Below are 14,882 nucleotides of genomic sequence, written 5' to 3'. Positions count from 1 at the left end.
GTGGCCCAGGGCTGACTGGTTGTGGTTTCTCATCCTTGTCTGGAATACTGGGTAAATGGGATTGACATGAGAGCCAACAGAACCAATCAAAGTCCTTCCATGAGATTTGCAACATAAAGAGAAAGAGTCTTTGTCATCATTTTAGAGTTTGGTGGCCAGGAGCCTTGTGACAGGAGAGGATAAAACCAACACCCAAACAGAGCTAGGGCCAATCAGAGAGAAAGAAGGAAAGAGTCAGAAAGATGAGGGAAGAGAGAGATTTAATAATGGCATCCGAGTCCCTGGATCTAACTGTACCTGGAGCACCTTTAGATGCAAGTGAGCCAATAGTATGAGCTGAATTTCTGTCATTTACAACCAAGAGTCCTGTCTCCTTCATCAATACCATAAACATGTTTGATGGCAATTTTATAAAGCACTATGCAAGATGCTGGAGATACAAGCATCTTTCCTTTAAAATAGTAATTCTTAGTCTGATCAACTTTGAAGGGTCCACCCAGATGGAACGGATGATAAGAAAAGAATTACTTTTTTTTCCCTACTAACCTCTAACTGAAAGGAAGCATTTCCTTTGGGTGTACATGCAGGCAACAAACACAGCCACATCAGCAGTATGTGTGGACTTCTCCCCAGCAGAAATCACAGCGATTCTCACATCACACCATGCTTGTCACAGACCTTAAAATATCGGCTGACTTATCATGACTTGGAAACTACAGCAATCAGATCTGCTGCTAGAGCATGTTATTAAAAAAGAAGCAAGTAGATCACATTTTAAAGTATTTTGGTAGCTGTATTTTGGTATAATTCGTTTCCTTTTGAATCCTGTACTTGACTTTACGCATTTAAACACATTACTCTGAAAGAAGTTCTATAGACTTCACCACTCTGTGTAAGTTCAAAATGTAGACCGGAGAAGAAAGAAGACTATCAACAAACAATTACAATGGAAGCTGGTGCAGGCACCATGGAAGGGATGTGTAAGGTGACATTATAGCTGCAGTGCAGGGTGGGGGATATTAGCTCTGCCCAGGGTGTGTGGGTTTGTGTAGGAGGAAATGATGCTGGGCGGAGCCTTGACACATAAGTGGGTGTCTGCCATCCAGCCAGGGATGCGGGGAGGTCCGTGGTCTGGCATTTGGTGACAGTAGTCACTGTAAAGGTCAGAAAGGCATTGCTGGGGCAAGTTCATCTGGCAGACACCAGCATTGATTAGATCTATAGTTAGCTGGGGCGCACACTAGCGTCCTATACACTCCCCAGTATGATGAAGGATGGCTTAGTAACCTATGCTGCATGTTCAGTGATGTGGGAAGTGCTGCCATGAGTGTATGCACCAAGGGTGGATTACACCCTTTCACCAGATTTATCTAGCACTCAGTGGTTTGACAGCTGAACACGGTGCAGAAGCACAGAGCAATGACAGCCTCTCAGCATGGCCTTCATTTCTATGCTTCTGCCGATGTGACCCCACATTTCCAAGTGTGGCTTTAACAAAAAGAGCTCTGTGGGTCCTGTGGGGGTCACAGTGGTAATAAAGACATAGGAGGGTGCTGGAGGAGCCTAGGGGTCTCAGAGCCTTCAAAATCCCTTTCGGCTTCTTTCATTAACCTGTTCTAACAATCAGGGTGCCTGACAGAGACCGGTGCGGACTCTTTATTTTGGAGAGGCTGGCCAGGAAGGCCACACTCTCACCAGCCTTTTCTGGGGTGGGGGGAGGGACAGAGATAGGAGTAGGAGTCACAGCATGGTCTCAGCAGCCACTGCATGGTAACAGTGGAGGTGTGGCTCACCCATGTCTCTGCAGAGTGTGGTCACATTCAAAGGACATCTCCCCAGACTTTTCTGGCAGGCCCCAGACCCAATCTTTCACAGCCCCTCAGAGGACCCCGTTCCTCCACTTGCTGTGCTGACTCTCTCTCTAAGCTTAGCCTGGACACTCCACCTGCCACCACAGGTGAGAGGTGTCAGGCCGGCTCTTTCTGAAGACACTTCCTTCACTGCGTAAGGCTTCGCACTGGGCAATCTGGAAACGGCTCCCAGCCCAGTACGTGTCTGTTCCCTCCTGCACTGCAAAGTGGAAGCAGCGGAGCCTCTCTCCTTATATCCACCTGGGCCGTGTTGGAAGCTGAGTATTATTTGTGCTACCATACTTGAGTTTTTTTCTCATATGGGACTTAACTATTATCAATCCAGTTACCATGCTCATCTGCATATAGATGGTGTCAACATTCTGGCTGAGAAATGCAGAGAAACTTTCCAAAGCATGGTCTCAGTATCCAAACACTCAGCATTTCTGGGGAAACTAGAAAATACATTGGTTAATATGATCTGTGATATGGTTTAAATTAATATTGGAGGGGGAAAGTAAGGGGGTCAGAGGTAAGGCAAGATTGGAGTTCATTTAGCTACTTTTATTTTTATTTTTTGAGACTGAGTTTTGCTTTGTCGCCCAAGCTGGAGTGCAGTGGTATGATCTTGGCTCACTGCAACCTCTGCCTCCTGGGTTCAAGTGATTCTCCTGCCTCAGCCTCCTGAGTAGCTGGGATTACAGGTGTGTGCCACCACGCCCAGCTAATTTTTGTATTTTTAGTAGAAACGGGGTTTTGCCATGTTGGCGAGGCTGGTCTCGAACTCCTGACCTCAGGTGATCCGCCTGCCTCGGCCTCCCAAAGTGCTGGGATTACAGGCGTGAGCCACCGCGCCTGGCCTGCTACTTTTATGTCTATGTTTGAAATGTTCCATGACAAAGTGTAAAACAAGAACAAAAAGGCAAGCGTGGTCACTTTGGGAGACATGGGCAATCATGCTGAGAGAAGGGAACAGGGAAGAGGGTCAGAGAGGAGGGAAGAGGAAGACCTCATAATGGCATCCAAGTCCCGGTTCTAATGGTACCCGGAGCATCTTTAGATGCAAGTGAGCCAATAGTACGAGCTGAAGTTCTGTCACTTACAACCAAGAGTCCTGTCTCCTTCATGAATGCAATAAACATGTTTGAGGGTAATTTTATATAAGCACTGTGCAAAGAAGCCCTTGCTTTTGCCGCCTGGGCATTGTAGAAAGCTTTTCGGAGTTTTTATTGAATTCTCTCACGTCCTTCTGTATGCATTAGGAAACAGGCTAGAGAGGACAGGATTCTGGAAGGTCATGAAGCCAGAAATGTGGGTCCCAGGACAGCCATGCAAAGTCTCTTCTTTGCCCTGGGCTGCCCTCTATCAGATTCTGAGCATGTGGGTCTAAAAGCCAGGAGAGGATTCAGCAGTTGCTGAGAAGTACACCCCTCTGCTGCCGGTCCCCTCCCTGCAGTGTGTTCCCAAGGTGGCCCCAGGCCTGTCTAGACGCTGGCCCTGAAGGGCACGCTCCTGTGGGGGCAGCCGGCTCCTCCGCAGTGAGGTCTGTCAGAAAGGGCCCACAATGGGCAGAAATCCACTTTCTCATCTAATTTCCACCCATCTGTCCTCATTCTGCCCTTCATCACACCACAGAGTAATCCTTCTTCCCTGGACAGTTTTGCAAATATTGGGGTTCTGCTGTCTTGCACTCCACACATTGATTTTCTAGGCTGAAGACTCCCAGTGCGTCAACTCCCCTCCCATGGGATACTGCTGGCTGCCTTAGACACCAGGCAAGGGCACGGTATTCTAGGTGTGTCTGACTAGTGAGGAATAAAACAGAGTCCCCCACCCCCTGATCTGTGCAATGCTTGCATGTGTAGATCCTAAGCGTGCATCCCTCCTTGGGCATAGAATGCTGTTAAACCAGTTCTGTCCTAATCCATTTCCGTTATGTTTCCATCCAAATGGGATATGGAACATGGATTCGTGGACCCATACAATTGGAAAAGAGCTTGGAAAAGACTTCTCCTCTAGTTTTTTCCTGTAATAGTCACCAGCACTGAACCTGAGCACACAGTGCAGTGGGCTTTACCTGCCATTCTCTCTCCGTGCTCCCCAAACCCTCCAGGATGACCACACTGACCGTTGTGGGGTACAGAGGGCTGAGGCCTGAGGTTACCTTGGAAACTGCAGAGCTGTGAGTCAACGGAGTCTATCAGATTCCAGGCCCTGACTCTTCAGCGGAGGGTGGTGGCTGCCACGTGGTAGAGGGAGGAGGGGGTGCATGCTGCACCCCACCCTGCTTGACACCAGCTTTGCCGTCTTAGTCTTTGCTGGGCCCAAGCCCTGTTGTCAGAGCTCCGGCACTGAACCACAGGAACCACAGGAGGCCCCTGAAGGGAACTCTGTGACTGTTGGGTCTTTAACTCTGTGACTGTTGGGCCTGGGACGGGCTTCATTTGTAAACTCTGGCTCTCAGAGCAGTGCTCAGCAGGAAAACAGCTTCACGACCCCTGGCCCTCAACAGCAGTCTGTAGTCCAGGGAGGTATCACCTGCCTGGAAAGGGGCTCCCCAACCCCTCACATTTAGGGGAAATCCTAGCCGGTTCCATTAGGAACGGAGTCCCCTTCTCAGGACTGTGTTCCGCAATAGGCCTGCCGGCCTGGCCAGTCACTGTGCCAGCCCTGTCACCTCTCCTGGGGGCAGAGGAAGGAGGTCTGGATGGAGGAGCACCATCTCTGAGGGCCCCCAGATCCCCAAACCCATGGGCTAGTCACAAACACGCCTCACCAGCAACCTCACAGGAGGACCATTTGCCATCTAGAGTGGAGAACGAACGTTTAGCAAAAGGCTAGCATGGGGGTTCAGGGAAACCAAGACTCCAGGTGGTGCCAGCCCCTCCTCCTGGGGAATGGGAGCAGTCTGGTGTGAAATATTCTTGCCCAAAGTCAGCAGCCAAGTGTTCTGGGTGCCACGTGCCACACCCACACTGCAGGTCAGGTTCTCAGAAGAGCTGGCTCAGGGTCTGGGGGTGAAAAAAACCTGGGGGATTTGGGGGAGGCCTGGAAAGGGTGGGGTTCATCCAGGACCGCAGAAGGGGCAAGCTTGTCTATTAACAGCTGGTGAGGAAGAGGGTGACAGGGCACCTCTTGGTTCTGGGAGGGTGCTTGACTCAGCACAGACCAAGCCAGGGCTGAGGGATAACCCTCTGGGCCTGGCGGGGAGGCAAGAGAGATGGGAGGTGAGGAGGAAGGAGTGGATAGCAAAAGTGGGAAGAAGGGGAGAGAGGTGGAAGAGTGTTACGAAGGTGAAGAAAGACGAGGAAAAAGAGAAGAGAGGAAAAGAGAGGTTGGGGGAGGGGAAGGAGGGAGGTGAACAGGGGCGAGGAGGAGGGAGGAGGAAGAAAGGGGCGGGGCCAGGGGAGGGACGAGAAGAAGGGGGAGGGGAAGGGAAAGGGGAGGAGGCGGGAAGGGAGGGGGAGCGGAGGAGGGGCCTGCGCGCCCGCCCCGCGCCCTCCGTCCCGGCGCCGGCCTCCGCGCCCTAGCGCGCCGCAGCATCCCAGTCGCCGCCGCCGGGCCTCCCCGCCGCCCCTTCCCTGGCCCGGCCGCCTCCCGCCGCCGCCGCCGCCATTCCTGGCGCCCGAACTCACCCGGCTGGGAGCCGCCGAGAGCAGGAGGCGCGCTCCAGGTAAGCGGCTGGGCTGGCGCGGGAGGGAGGGCGCGCGAGGCTGGGCAGGTGCGCTGGGGGCGGCCTGGACCCTCCGCGGAGCCCCTGCTCCACACCTCTAGGCTCCTCCCCGGACCCTCGGGGCCCTCCTCAAACCCCTGCAGGAGCCCCCTTCTAAAATCCCCCGGACCCCTGGACTCCTTCCTGGATCCCCCTGGGGCCCCTCCCGGGACGCCTCCCGGAGACACCTACCCGGACCCCTCCCTGAACCCCTCCGACCCCCTGAACCCCTCTGCGATCCCTTCCCGGCCTTCTCCCCTTCCCGGTTGGCTCCCCAGTCCCTGCGCGCAGGTGGCTCCCCTGGGCGCGGGGGAGCGGGGGCGCGCTGCAGACCCCGGCCAGGGAGGGGGCGGCGCGCTCGGTCAGGCCCCGTCGCGCCCCGGCCCGCCCGGTCTGGCCCCGCCAGGTCAGGCCTCGCTCCGGCCAGCCCGGGCTCCGGCCGGGCCCCCGCGGGCTTCTATTTTGGTTGCGGAGGCCGCGGCCCCTGTGCACTGGACCCGGCGCCGCGCACTCAGACAGGTGGGGCAGGTTGGGCCGCAGTGGTCAGGTCGCCGCCTTGGCGGTGAGTGCTGCAGCTGCAGGCCTCGGTTTCCTTTAGGGTTTTGGCTGCATTATTGTAGAACAACCCAGGAGAACCACAAGCCTTAGCTTGGGCTGCACCTGTTGCAGCCGCCTGGTGAGCTGCAAGGGGCTGGCTCTACTGGGGTTATGCCAGTAAAAACATGTAAAGGAGAATTGAGCTCGTGGTTGTCCTCTTTATTTATCTGGCTTCGTATTTTGGGGGATAGGTGCGGGCGTGGGTGAATGGGAGTCTGTAGGTGGGCAGTTTGCGTCAAAAGAGGCCTGGTATTGAGGGCTGTGTCCTGCTTTCCGGAACGTTTGCCACATGAAGTTGCTTTGCTTTTGTTTGGAAAACCTCACTCTGTGTTGAGCACATCCCAGGCTCGTGGGTGGCCAGGCCCCCGAAGGCCAAGCTGGACGTGGGGCCTGGGGCCAAGCATCTCACCCTGCTGCTCTGAGTCTTTTCAAATCCACCAGGCGCCACTGAACGGAAGTTTCCTTTCCTGGGGGTGAACTGACACCAGTGGCCTGTCACCTCATACGTGTCCTAGGCCTGGGGCCTGCCTGCTGGCTGCCCAGGCGAGGTTATTTGGTAATGTTTACTGTGTCCCAGAAACAGGCAGCTCTGGCCAGTGCAGGGGCAGGATTCTGGTAGAGATGATAATGCCCTGATTGTCGTTTTGACAGTTGGTGTCTGTGTATATCATGTCTTGGTAGTTGTCAGCCAGAAGAAGAAAGCAGGCGGGCTCAGCATACCCTCCAGGGAGGCTGGGGTGGGAGGATGAGGGATGCACTGGCCTGTTTCTGTGGGCAAAGACTGTCCCCCCAGAAGGCCAGACCTTCAGACTGAGAAAAGTGTACATGGTACACTCAGCAACTCAAACAAAAATAAAAACACATCACTGGTGCCAGGAGCAGCCCTGGGGTCCCAGGAGGGTGGGCTGCTCAGGAGTTGGTGGATGGAGGAGCTCAGTGGCTGTATGTCAGAGTGCAGACGGGCAAAGGCCACCGTGGGGAAGCCGAGCCCCAGCTGCCGTGCTAGCCCAGGGTCTTGTAGCACAGCACAAGGGAGGCACTCCATGGGAGGGGGCCCGGCTCCTGACAAGCACACCCAGAGTCTGCTGAAAATGCAGCCTTGCACAGACCCTCTCTGAGAGCCGGGGGTCCTGGGCACTCAGCATTTGGAGTGCAAGACCAGCGACCATGTTGCACTAGCTGTCCAGTGGGTCTGGGGCCAGGGAGATGTCCTTGGTGACATCATCCACTTGTGGACAGTCCTTTCCATGTGGACCACTGGAGGCAGGTGTTATCTAGAGCCACTTTTCCCACACCAAGCGGGTGCGTCCAGGCCAAAGCTTGGGAGTGCGCGCTAATGGCCGGCTTTGACTGAGGAGAGAGGGAACATCCGCGGCTGCCAGCACAACAGCAAAATCAATAATGCATTGCAAAGATCAATGATTTTCTCTATCGTCTGTGCTTCTGGATTGAGCCTGTTCAGGCTTCTGCCTCTCTTGGTTCCATTTCTGGTGGGGAGAGAGGGATGGGCGGGTCCAGGAGGTTGGTTGCAGATTCTCCTCCTAATCCCCTGGAGCCAGAGCTCTGGGGTTGGAGCTAGGACCCATGGGGGTGAAACTTGCCATGTGGAAATATAGGAATAAACGTGCCATGGGCTGACTATTGAGCTTAGTTGCTGAGAGAAAGGCTGCTGCCTGCTGTTCCCAACCAGGGCAGTTATTTCTTCTTTGAACTTGGACAATTCCAGGAAGAAGACTGGAAGGTGAGAAGGGAGGTGGCAGAGGCACCTGGGATGGGTCCTCTCTTCCCTGGGCCAGGGTCCGCCCTGGGCTTGGCAGGTGCAGCTCCTCAGCCATGCCTATTGCATCTTCATCCCCATCACTATTGCCATTCAGGGTCCGGGGCTGTCCTGGACGTCTCAGGGTGTCACTCAAGAGCTGAGCTTGTAGAGCAAGGGAGGAGCAGGCTCCCCTGCACACGACAGGGAGAGGTTTGCTGGGGACTTTGCTGTTGGGAGATGACATGGGAAAGCAGAGATTTATTAGGAGGAGATAGCTGCTGATTCAGTCAGGTGGAGAGGGTGTGCCAGGGCCTTCCCTGGAAGCCGGGTGGTGTTTTCGGCACGCTAATTAAGGTGATCCTTAGGATAAGCAAATTGCTTTGCTGCTTGTGGCTCACTTTCCAGCTTCTGTGACCCTCCCTGAGCGAATTTGCCTTTACCTGGGGGTGTCGCAGCAGGGGCCCCAGCTTTCCACTGCCTTGCTGCTACCCCTGGGGCATCAACAACAGTCTGAGGGTGCAGAACCTCACAGCCACCTTCCCACAGCACCTGTGCAAGCCTCAGTGGGGGGTAGGCAGGGTCCTGTTATTTGGTCCAGAAGCTGCCCATGAAAGCAATGACTGCGTCCCTGCCCTGGGTCACGTCTAAGTGGCATCCCAGGATTTCTGGCTTCGATCAAAGCCTGATCCAGAGCTGTCACTTGGATCGGCATTTGATCCAAGAATCACTCCTTCGAAAATTAGGCTATTGATGTGTCTCATGGACGTTTGTGGAGTGAATGATGATTTTAAGGAATTCCTTAGTCACTGCATTGTGGTTATGTTAGAATAATCTTCATCCTTTAGCGATAGATACTGGGTGTTCATAGATGAAATGGTGTTTGGGATCTGCTTCAGATTAGTGTGAGGTGGGGAAGCAGCGGGGATGAGGAGGGGCAAGATGGTCTGAGTGGACAGTTTGGGGTCTGGATGAGAGTGCCTGGGTTCTTGGTTCTGTTCTGGCTACTTCCGTGCACTTTGAAATTTCTCCATCATAAAAAATTAATAATAATCGGAGATCTTCAATTCCTCCCTGTAAAACATGCCATTGGATTCTTTACTTCATGATGGCATCATTCAAAGGTTTACTTTAAAAGATGTGCCAATATATTAAGTAGAAACGTCACTCCTTAGTGTAGAGTATAGAGAATGTACCCTCTCCATGCACAAGTGCAGGCACTCAGCACGGAAGCCCATCTGGAAGGACACACACCTGGCATTCAGCAGATCATTATGGGGTGTGTGTGGCCTGGTGCCAGGCACTGCCCCAGGCTCTAGGGACACAGCCCCAAGTGGAAGCAGCACTTCACAGTTAGCAAAGGGTGGAGCGTATGTGAATGTGAGTGAGTGTGTGTTGGGGGAGGAGAGGGAAGAGGAAGAGGGAACCTGTACTTTGTCTTCTTTTTGTACTTATGTGTGGTTTGTTTCTGTTACAAAGAATTATTTTTATAATTACAAAATGAATTTTTAAAAAGTGGTCTTCATTAGGTCATATACTTTCCTCCGGCATTTTAAATAGAAGTTAATTTGTGGAAGTTCATGTTTCTACACATCTTAATAACAGATACATTGGCTTCCATGAGGCAATCAATGAATCAATAGTTATTGACCCTCTGAATATGTGCTTTGTGGGCTATGAAAGATAGAAATCAATACGCTACTATCAGCATTAGGGGAGACGAGATGAAGACCCTGACAATTAAATCATAGTACAGTCCAGCCACAGAAGGGTCATCCTTACACTCGGTACAGAAATGAAGGCCGAGTCTGGTCTGGAGCCTGTGCCAGGGGGGTCCCCATTGCCGGCTGGCTAACCTGGACCTGGGGCTTGTTCCAGCATTTTCCGTGATGCCTTTGTTTTCTCTTTCCATTTAGTAGAGAATATGTTAAGTAACCTAAAGCTATAGCAGAAATGTAAGTGGTGATGCTGCATGGAAGTCTACAAAGTAAAAAGTAGAAATTGCTTAGAATTGTAACAGTTTTTGTGTTTTCCTGATCTGTTGCAAGAAATTAGAGTTGCTTGAGCAGCCAGAACCTAATTTGCCTTGATGTAGAATTTGGGTGTTTGCTGGGCCCTCTGATTTGTGTGTGTGTTTTGATTTTGTTTGGAAGGACAGAAAATTTCCCGTTAGGCCTGCAGTTGGCCCACTTGGTTCTCACTGTGAGTTTGGGAGCTTTTGTTTGTTGTTGCTCCTGACTGGTGTGTCCCATGTGCTGTGAGGGCACAGCCGGGTGCTGCAGCAGAGCTGTGGCGGGGCTCTGAGCCCTGGGCCATCTTTGAGGGCTGAGGGTCTTGGCACACATTCATTGTTGTGCTTCCAGGAGCCGCCTGCCTTCACGCCTGCACAGAACCACCCAGTGGGTGGATGTACGTTCTTTTCCCCCATCTGGATCACTCTTTTCCTGTATAGCCCCCTCCTTCTGAGGGCCCACGAGGAGCTGAGCCATCTGGGCGGGTCACAGTGCTGGCCCCTTTGGGCCCTGGTGGGTGACGCTCCTGTGTCTTGGGTTCTCGACGTGAAGAAACTGCTTACCTTTCAGGGCCCTCCCAACTCTTGCACTTGTCCATGTGATGAAGTTTCACTGCTTCCCCAGAAAACATGTATTGAATGTCAGTGATGGCTGGGGGTGCCGGGGGATATGGTCAAGTGGAGGGAGATGGGAGGCTAATGAGAGGGGAGATAGATAGTTCCAGGTCCAGCCGCTTGAGGGGCCAGTGGTTTGTTGAGAGGGTGGTTGTGATTTAAAATCAGGTGGCCCTGTGCCCTGCTGAGCCCTAGATGTAGGGGAGGTGAGGAGTGGTGAGGGGACACTTAGGCACACATGAGCAATGGCAGGAGGGCAGTGAGGGGCCGGCCTTGCAGGAGCTTGGGCGGCCTCCTCAGGTGGGAGGCAGGCTGATTCCAGGTGTTCTGCGAAGACGGAGCCAATAGGACTGTGATGGATCCCATGAGGGCTGTTGCAGCAAGAGAGGGGTCCAGGATGGCCCAGGAGTCTTGGATGGGGTGTTGGAAGGGTAGAGTTGCCATCGCTCTGAGGCTCGGGTCTGTAGGGGAGCAGTTGTGAGGATTCAGAGGGATGATGTGGCTCTCAAGAAAGTACAGGTGGGAGCCCTACTGAAGTGTCCCAGTGGAGGTGGGGAGGAGGAAGGTGGAGGAAGGGGTCTGGAGTTTGGGGGAGTGCTCTGAACTGGGACCCTAATCTTGGCAATATATTATAGCTATAGAGATGACATTTTGAAACGGAGTTTGGATGAGACCACTAGGGAGTCAAGGTAGATGGAGAAGAGGTCCAAGGACTGAGCCTGGGACAAGAAACCAAGAAGGTGTGGCCAGCAAGGTAGGGGAAAACCAGAGGGGTCCGAGGGCGTCCTGGAGGCCACATGCAGCTTGCGAGAGAGGGAGGGTGACAGTGGAGGCCATGAAGGTGAGAACCAAGGACAACCTGGGGTTTATCCACATGGTCTGGGATGATGGGCTGAAGTATGGGGTGAGTTTCTTGAGAGAAGGAAGGAGGGGAATTTGGGACAGCAGGGCCCTTAGCTTTTTCAAGAATTTTGCTGCCGTGAAGGGGAGTGGGGAAGTAGAGAGGGATCATGGGCAGATAGGGCTGAGGGAGGCCCGCTTGGAAGGTTTGCATCCTGAAGGGAAGGATGGAGCAGAGCAGGAGGAAGCTGTGAGGTGGGCAGGAGGGACAGAGGCTGTCTGGGGCTGCCCCGTCCGTGGAGGGTCTCCACGAGCTGCTGTTGACTCTTGGTGTGTGTCGTGCCTCCTCTTGGCCCGGGGCCCACAGATGCATGGGGCTGTCCCGTCACTGGTGGACTGTGAGCATTTTCCTCATCACCTTAGTGAGTGCTGGCATTGTCTCCAGGCCCAGCAGGGATGGCCTGCATTTTGCCCGCAACACGGACTCTCAGTTCCACGTGGACTGAGCGCTGGAGGAATGGGAGAGTGCTTCCCTGAGAGTGGTCCCTGCACCAGCAGCACTGCACCCCTGGGAAGTGCAGAGTCTCCCTTGCATCTGGAACTGTGGGGTGGGACCGGCCATCTGTTTTTTTTTTGTTTTTGGTTTTTGAGACAGAGTCTTGCTCTGTCGCCAGGCTAGAGTGCAGTGGTGTGATCTCGGCTCACTGCAACCTCTGCCTCCTGGGTTCAAGCCATTCCCCTGCCTCAGCCTACTGAGTAGCTGGGACTACAGGCACACACCACCACCCCCGGCTAATTTTTTGTATTTTAGTAGAGACGGCGTTTCACCATGTTGGCCAGGATGGCTCGATCTCCTGAGCTCAGGTGATCCACCCTCCTCGGCCTCCCAAAGTGCTGGGATTACAGGCGTGAGCCACAGTGGCCAGCCTCAGCCGTCTGTTTTAACAGGCTCCCCAGAGGCTTTTGAACTGCTGCCCTAAGACGAAGGCCTGCACTTGGGAGTGGGTGGGACAGGCCTGTGGGGAGAAAGTAGTGGTCCCCAGGTTGGATGCACCTTAGACTCGGGGTGCTTTCCACATGGAGTCCCACTAGAGGCAATGTTGTCTTACTCAGTTTTATTAACATGAATTATGACAAAACATATTCACTTCAGATGCACAGTTAACTGAGTTTTGACACATGTATTTGGCAATGTGACTGACACCGTAATCAGGATATAGACCAGGATTTGGTAAGCTTAGGCCTGCAGGTCAAGGGCGCTGAGCCAATTTATTTCAGAATCGTCTATGGCTGCTTTTTTGCTATTGCAGCAGAGGTGAGCAGTTGCCACAGAGACTATATGGCCCTAAGAATCCCCCTAAATTCCCCTGTTGCCTCTTTTCACTCAGCCCTCTCTTCCCAGCAATTACAGATCTGCATAGATTAGATTATTATAGATTGGATTTATTTCTTCAGTACTTTCAAAGTGGGAGCATATATTTGACAGTTGTTCCTAGACTTGTGATGGGATTACATCCTAATCATAAACCCATCATTAAGTTGAAGATATCCTAAGTCAAAAATGTGTTTGATACACCTGACCCACCCAACAGCGTACCTTAGGCTAGCCCACCTTCAGTGTGCACAGAGCACTTCTATTAGCCTACGGTTGGGTAGAGTCATCTAACACAAAGCCTTTTTTATAATAAAGTGTTGAATATAATCTATTGAATGCTGCACTGACAGTGAAAAGCGGAATGGTTGTGTGGATACTTGCAGTACCATTTCTACTGGATTCGAATGTCTTTCACACCATTGTAAAGTCGAAAAATCATAAATGAAACCATTGTAAATGGGGGACCATCTGCATACTCTTTGTGTCTAGCTCCTTTCACTCTGCATAATGTTTTTGAGATTCTTACATGTTGCTGTGCATACCAGCACTTCATATCTTTTTATTGCTGAATAGTTGGTGGACATTTGAATTGTTTCCTCTTCTGGGTTATTGTGAATCAAAGTGCTGCGAGCTACAGCTCAACAACAAAGACAGCCAGTTAAAACATGGGTAAATGTGTCAGCACAGGTGATATATACAAACGGCCAATAAACATGTGAGAAGGTGCTTAACATCATTAGTTGTTAGGGAAATGTGAATCAAAGCCACAGTGAGATACCACCTCACACCCTACTAGATTTAATTAAAAAAAAAAAAGTGGGGAGGGAAATAACAAGCGTAGGTGAAGTTATGGAGAAATTACAACCCTCATACACTCCGGATAAAAATGTAAAATGGTGTAGCTGTTTTGGAAAAAAGTTTGGAGATTCCTCAAAAAGTTAAATACAGAATTACCATATGACCTAGCACTCCTGCTCCTAGGTGTGTACCTAAAGGAACTAAAAGCAGGGACTCACACAAAAACTTGTATGTGGCTGTTCATAGTGGCACTATTCCAGTAACCAAAGAACGGAAACCCGAATGTCCAGCAGTGGATGAATGGGTAAGCTAAATGTGGTATATTCATACATGGCCCGTGATTCAGCCATAAAAAGGAATGAAGCACTGGTACTGCTACAATGTGAATTAACCTCAAAAACATTATTCTAATTGAAGGTAGCCAGGCACAGATTAGTAGCTGCATATTGTATTATTCCATTGATATGAAATGTTCAGAATGGGCAGATCTTTCCAGACGGAAAACACATTAGCGATTGCCAGGGGCTGGGAGGTGGGGAAATAGGAAGTGGACACTTAATATGCATTGGGGTTCCTTTTGAGGTCCTGGAACTAGATAGTGGTGATGGTTACGTAACATTGCGAATGTACTAAATGCCACTGGATTATACGCTTTACAATGGTAAATTTTATCTTACGAGTATTTTACCACAATAAAAAATGATATAAGAAATGCTGTGAGCATTCGTGGGCAAATCTTAGCGTGGACATATGTTTTTATTTCTCCTGCGTAATTACCCATAGGTGGAATTACAGGGTTTCATGGTAAGTAGATGTTTAACTTGATTGAAAATCTGGCAAACTGCTTTCCAAAGTGGTTGTATCATTTTACGTTCCCACTGCTAACGTATGAGGGTTGCAGTTGGTTTACATCCGTGCCAACACTTGCTGTTGTCAGTCTTTTTAATTGTAGCTATTCTAGTGGAAATGTGGTAGTGCTGTATCCGTGCAGTTTTAGTTGAGCATCTTTTCATGTGCTTATTAGCTATTTGTGTATATTCTTTTGTGAAGTGTCTGTTCAGATCCTTTGATCACTTTTTAATTGGTTGTCTTCTTGTGTGTGAGTTGTAAGTGTTCTTTACATATTCTCGACTCAAAGCCTTTGTCAGATACTTGTATTGCAAATATTTTCTCTCAATCTGTGGTTTGCCTTTTTATTAGTTATATCTTTCAATGGGCAGACTTTTTGGTTTTAAGTTGTTTTAATGGTTTGTGCTTTTTGTGCCCTATTTAAGAAATCTTTGTCTAACCCATAGTGATAAAGATTTTCTATGTTCTCTTCCAAAAAT

At 51.2% G+C, this 14,882-nt stretch overlaps 1 protein-coding gene across 1 annotated transcript in view; it reads left to right on the top strand.

Moving 5' to 3' along the window:
- Nucleotides 1-6,023: 6,023 nt before the first annotated feature.
- The window catches only part of SEMA4D (semaphorin 4D), a 132,520-nt gene continuing 123,661 nt past the window's right edge, over nt 6,024-14,882 (top strand). The window contains exon 1 of the mRNA XM_025358831.1: nt 6,024-6,081. The gene's annotated coding sequence lies outside the window, so the exon portion shown is untranslated. The remainder of the gene's footprint in view (nt 6,082-14,882) is intronic.

This window comes from Theropithecus gelada, chromosome 15 (assembly GCF_003255815.1).
Source record: "Theropithecus gelada isolate Dixy chromosome 15, Tgel_1.0, whole genome shotgun sequence".
Classification (NCBI taxonomy): Eukaryota; Metazoa; Chordata; class Mammalia; order Primates; family Cercopithecidae; genus Theropithecus; species Theropithecus gelada.
This window is presented reverse-complemented; position numbering and strand designations above follow the sequence as displayed.